A 6,000-nucleotide genomic window follows, 5' to 3' on the forward strand; every position below is an offset into this window, starting at 1 on the left:
ACAAATTTCAAAGAGTTTAATGCCATCTCTACTCGAAGTGGTCAAAGTACGGTTTCACCATTAACTAAGACAACGAGTACGTCAATGCCCGCTCCAGATGATGATGTGCCAATAAGCATTCCAGTAAAGGTACCCTTTCCTCAAGCTTTGAAATCCACTGGAAAGGTACTGGAAAATCATGGTGAAATCCTAGACCTTTTAACACAAGTGAAGATCAACTTGCCATTGTTGAATGTGATCAAACAAGTGCCGGCTTATGCCAAGGTTATCAAGGATTTGTGCACCGTTAAAAGAAAGCACCATGTCAAGAAAACTGCATTATTGGCGGAACAAGCTAGCGCGGTAATTGACTGCAAGACACCGCCTAAGTACAAAGATCCTGGTTGTCCCACCATCTCATGCCAGATTGGGGAGTAGGAATTTGGTCAAGCCCTTCTAGACTTAGGAGCAAGTGTAAATCTCATGCCATATTCAATATACTTGCAATTAGGTCTAGGAGAACTCAAGCCCACATTCGTGGTGCTACAATTGGCTGATCGATCAGTTAAAAAACCTCGGGGAGTAGTAGAAGACGTTTTGATTCAAATTGAAAAATTCTATTACCCTATTGATTTTCTCATCTTGGAAACTCAATCTGAAGTGAGTATAGAGTCCAAAATTCCCATCATTCTCGGTAGACCTATCCTCGCAACAGAAAATGCACTCATTAAATATAGGAATGGTCTCATGAAAATCTCTTTCGGGAACATGACTCTAGAAGTGAATGTTTTCCATATCGGCAAACAACCACCTGATAACGATGAGTGTTTCCAATCATATCTGATCGATACACTTATTTCGGAAGAGGTCGAAGCGAAATACACGTCTAATCATTTTAATCACCTCTTCCAAATTTCAGAAAGTTTTGAGCCCGATGAGTCTAAAATCAAACCTGAAATCGTCAAACACTCACAGGCTAGAAGAACCATGTTTTGGAATTCAATCTTTGAGGAACTCCCTCAAGACCGAGAAGCACCAAAACCATCCATTGAACAAGCTCCTCGACCAAAGTTGGCCCAACTTCCCGATAGTCTTAAGCATGTTTTCCTGGGAGCTGACAACACTTTTCCTGTAATAATATCCTCCAAGATCAATGCCACACAAGAGTGCAAACTCATCAATGTGTTGCAAGAACAAAGAGATGCATTAGGATGGACGATAGCTGACATCAAAGGTATTAGTCCTTTAATTTGCTCCCATCACATTCAATTGGAAGACGGGGCTATACCACGTCGTGACCCTCAAAGAAGATTGAACCCAACGATGAAGGAAGTAGTAAAGACTGAAGTCTTGAAACTTCTTGATTCTGGCATAATCTATCCTGTTGCTGACAGTAAATGGGTCAGTCCAACTCAGGTTGTTCCCAAGAAATCTGGGGTAACAGTGATACAAAATGAAAAAGGGGAACTTGTTCCTACCAAGGTCACAACTGGGTGGCGCAGGTGCATTGATTATAGAAAATTAAATGCAGCCACCCGCAAAGACCATTTTCCACTTCCATTCAATGATCAAATATTGGAACGTGTGGCAGGTCATCCTTTCTATAGTTTTCTCGATGATTATTCAGGGTATTACCAAATCAAGATTGCCCTAGAAGTTCAGGATAAGACCACATTCACTTATCCTTTTGGTACTTTTGCCTTTCGGCGCATGCCATTTGGCCTGTGCAATGCTCCAGCCACTTTCCAACGATGCATGATGAGCATATCTAGTGATATGATCGAGAAATGTATGGAAGTATTCATGGATGATTTGATAGTCTTTGGAGATTCCTTTGAGTCAAGCCTTCTCAATTTAGAATCTGTGCTTAAACGTTGCAAAGAGAATGGCTTGGTACTCAACTGGGAAAAGTGTCATTTCATGGTGCCATCAGGCATAGTCTTGGGGCATGTCGTGTCGGAACGAGGAATTGAGGTTGATCAATCAAAGATTGAACTCATATCAAAGCTGCCCACCCCCAAGACTGTTAAAGACATTCAATCTTTTCTTGGGCATGCAGGATTCTATAGGAGGTTCATACAATTTTTTTCGACAATTGCTCGCCCTTTGTCAAACCTCCTAGCAAAATATGTTGTGTTCAGTTGGACACCTGAGTGTGAAGAATCTTTCTGAACGCTCGTTGCAAAACTTACTTCTGCCCCTATCATTCAGCCACCAGATTGGACCTTACCGTTCGAAGTCATGTGTGATGCTAGCAATTATGCTATAGGGGCCGTCTTAGGTCAATGAAGGGAAGGGAAGCCCTTTGTTGTTTATTATGCAAGTAGAACTCTTAACAGTGCTCAGATGAACTATTCTACTACTGAGAAATAGTTACTTGCTGTAGTATTCGCACTTGACAAGTTTCGTTCCTACCTGATTGGTTCACCTATCACAGTCTTTACAGACCATTCCGCCTTAAAATACCTCCTTTCCAAAAAGGATGCTAAGGCGTGTTTAATTAGGTGGATCCTTCTGTTACAGGAATTTGATCTGACCATAAAAGACAAGAAAGGAGTTGAAAACGTGGTAGCAGACCACTTATCTCATCTTGAATTTTCTGATTCCACTGATGGCCCAGCCATTTAAGATGACTTCCCTGATGAACATCTCTTCACAGTCACTAAGTTGCCATGGTACGCTCATATCGTTAATTACTTAGTGACTGGCGAACTTCCAACTGCATGGAGTGCACAAGATAAACGTAAATTTTTGGTCGAGGTTCGTAACTTCTATTGGGACGATCCATATCTTTTTAAGTATTGCCCCGACCAAATTATGAGACGTTGCATTCCAGATGATGAAATTTTTAGTGTTCTGAACTTTTGTCATAATGAAGCTTGTGGTGGTCATTTTTCTATGAAAAAGACTGCTGCAAAAATCTTACAGTGTGGTCTTTATTGGCCCACTTTGTTCAAAGGCACTAACAATTTTTGTCGATCATGTGAAAGGTGTCAGAAATTAGGTGCCCTGTTCGGACGACATATGATGCCATTAAACCCAATTCTTGTAATAGAAATATTCGATTGTTGGGGGATAAACTTTATGGGACCATTTCCACCTTCTTCTGGCTACCTTTACATTCTCCTCGCCATAGACTATGTCTCAAAATGGGTGGAAGCTGTGCCTTGTCGAAATAATGATAACACAACTGTTGTGAAATTCTTAAAGGAAAATGTGTTATCTAGGTTTGGCACACCTCACGCTATCATAAGTGATCAAGGCACCCATTTTTGCAACTATTCTTTTGAGACCTTAATGCTAAAATATGGTGTAATTCATAAGGTTGCATTGCCTTATCACCCACAGAAAAATGGCCAAGCTGAGTTAGCCAACCGAGAAATTAAGCAAATCTTAGAAAAAATGGTTAATCCTAACCGCAAAGATTAGTCCTCAAGACTTCTCGATGCTCTCTGGGCATACCACACTGCTTACAAAACTCAACTTAGTATGTCTCCTTATAGGCTAGTCTATGGTAAAGCCTGCCACCTTCCTATTGAGCTAGAACACAAATCTTATTGGGCAGTTAAAAGCCTAAATTTTGATCTTAAGCCAGCAGGACTCAATCGTAAGCTTCAGTTGTCAGAAATTGAAGAGTTAAGAAATGATGCTTATGACAACTCTAGGATCTACAAGGCTAAAATGAAAGCGGCCCATGATAGGCAGATCCTAAGAAAAGAATTTGAGCCAAACCAATGAGTGCATCTTTATGACTCTCGTTTGCATATCCACCCTGGCAAGCTGAGATCAAGGTGGACTGGCCCATATGTTGTGAAAACCGTCTTTCCCAACGGTGCTGTTGAGGTCATAGACCCAACTGATGGGAGAGAATTCAAAGTAAATGGCCAGCGACTGAAACACTATATAGAGAGGGTGACCCAGCCTGAAGAAGTCACTCTCGTGGAACCGGTTTACCAAGTCTGAGTAGTGTTCCAAATTGTTTGTACATAGGTTTGTTTTCTGTTTATTTCCCTTTTGTCATTTTATTTTATTTGTTATCATTTTGTGTTTTCAATTTTTCATGTTTTAGAGAATCAATATTCGCTTTATCACTCGACGCTCGCTATCCAGGTGTTCTCTTTCCCTGCTCTTTTACATTTATTATCTTTTTAGACATTGAGAACATTGTCAGATTTTGGTTGGGGGTGGTGAGCATATTCATGCACGTTCATGTTGATTTTTGTCATACTAATATTTTCATGGTCAAATTTTTGAAAATTACTTATTTATTTTTGCAAAATGTTACTTTTGAGTCAATTTTTGTTATCTGTATTACTAAGAGTTTCTCTAGAGTTACCTAATGCACATGCCAAACATTGTGGTAAGATGGTTGTTAGCACATATTTGCTTAGAAATTTGCTATGTTTAAGTAATTCATTCTTTTGTGTGAGAAGTGAGACTTGAGAAAAGAACTTTTAAATTTTTATTGATTCTTAGAAATGGTTATAATTATTTGGACAATGTATGGTGGTATGAATGGATGATGTTTTAAGGATAATGTTTTCTATAGACAAATCTTATTAGAGAGCCTTTTATTATGTTGTTCATAAAAAAAAATGAAATGAAAAAAAAAGAGAAAAGAAAAAAAAAGAAGAAAAAAAAGGAGAAAGACACAAGAGCAATATTTCTATCATTTTCAATTATGTTGTCTCTTGTGTCCAAGAAAAAAAAATGTGTGTTTATTTATTTCATGTTTTATTTTATGGCGCTTAGAATAAATGTAAAGATTGTCTATTTAACTTAAAATCCCGAAAAACTGGTTTTGTGGTACTCTTTATGGTGGTTGTCCAAATAGTTTATTTCCTATCTTCGTTTCAATAATTATTTAAGAGTTTGTCCTAAATATATACCCATTTGATGAGTGCTTACTTCTTTTCCAACTCCATGAGTGAAACCCTTAAACTTTAAATATTTTCAATTACATGAGAGGTTAATGGAGTTGAGACTTTTAATTGGCATAATTTCAAAGGCTTTATGTGCTATGGTTTGCGGTAAGAAGGTTCAAGTTTGGTGCACACACTCACAACTCTAGATTTATTCGAAGTAATTTTGATAACTCTTGTTGACTTATTACTAACATTTTGTGTTGATACTTAAGTTCTTTTATAATTTTTGATCTGAAATATATCATGTTGACATTTATTATTTCGCTTGAATTGCTAGAGACTAGCAATAAGCTGGTTGGGGGTTGTATATAAAATATATGACAATAAATCCATGAAAATATTAATTTGTATTTAATTTTCAGGAAATAAAATGTATTTTGTAGAAAAGAATGGAAGAATGTAAATATTCCTATAGTGTTCTTGGTTGAACTTCATCTTGATGAGCCATCGTGGGTGGTTTAGGAAGTCTCGATGAATCGGGAGTGTTTGAACGAATGGAAGAAAACGACGAACTAGGAGAGTTTTTCTAAAGTTTCTACTTGTTGTCTCACAAATCTCCCTAGTGTGTCTCTGTTTCATGGCATAATTTTTTTATTTTGTAAGTATTATAAGCGCAAGTGTATAATAATGTAATAAGTATACACCAAAATGTTCCCAGGCCAATTGGAAAGGTTGCCAAGGTACCACTTTAGGCCCAAGAGCTTTTCTAGAACTCCCCGAGGTTCTTAGAAAAGATTGGAGGGTAACGCTAACACAGACCTTATTTAAAAACCAATTTTTCTAAGACAAAACAAGTTTGGATTTTACTAATTTCCAAAATTACACATATGTTCTCAATACTTTGTTTTTTTTTTTTTATGATTTAAAATTTTATGCTTTTTTTTTTGGGAAAAAACCTAAATCTAGAAAATAAAATTCTAAACCTAAAAATAAAATAAAAAAAAGAAATGAATAAATAAAAATAAAAATTACTAAGGAAAAATAAAATAAAAGAGAAATTAAAAAAATTACACTACTTTTTTTTTTATTAAATAGAAAAAAAAATTAATTTACTATGCAAACCTTTAATTGTAGAATTACCTCCCCGGCAACGGCG

The sequence above is a fragment of the Humulus lupulus genome, chromosome 2, assembly GCF_963169125.1.
Source record: "Humulus lupulus chromosome 2, drHumLupu1.1, whole genome shotgun sequence".
Lineage (NCBI taxonomy): Eukaryota > Viridiplantae > Streptophyta > Magnoliopsida > Rosales > Cannabaceae > Humulus > Humulus lupulus.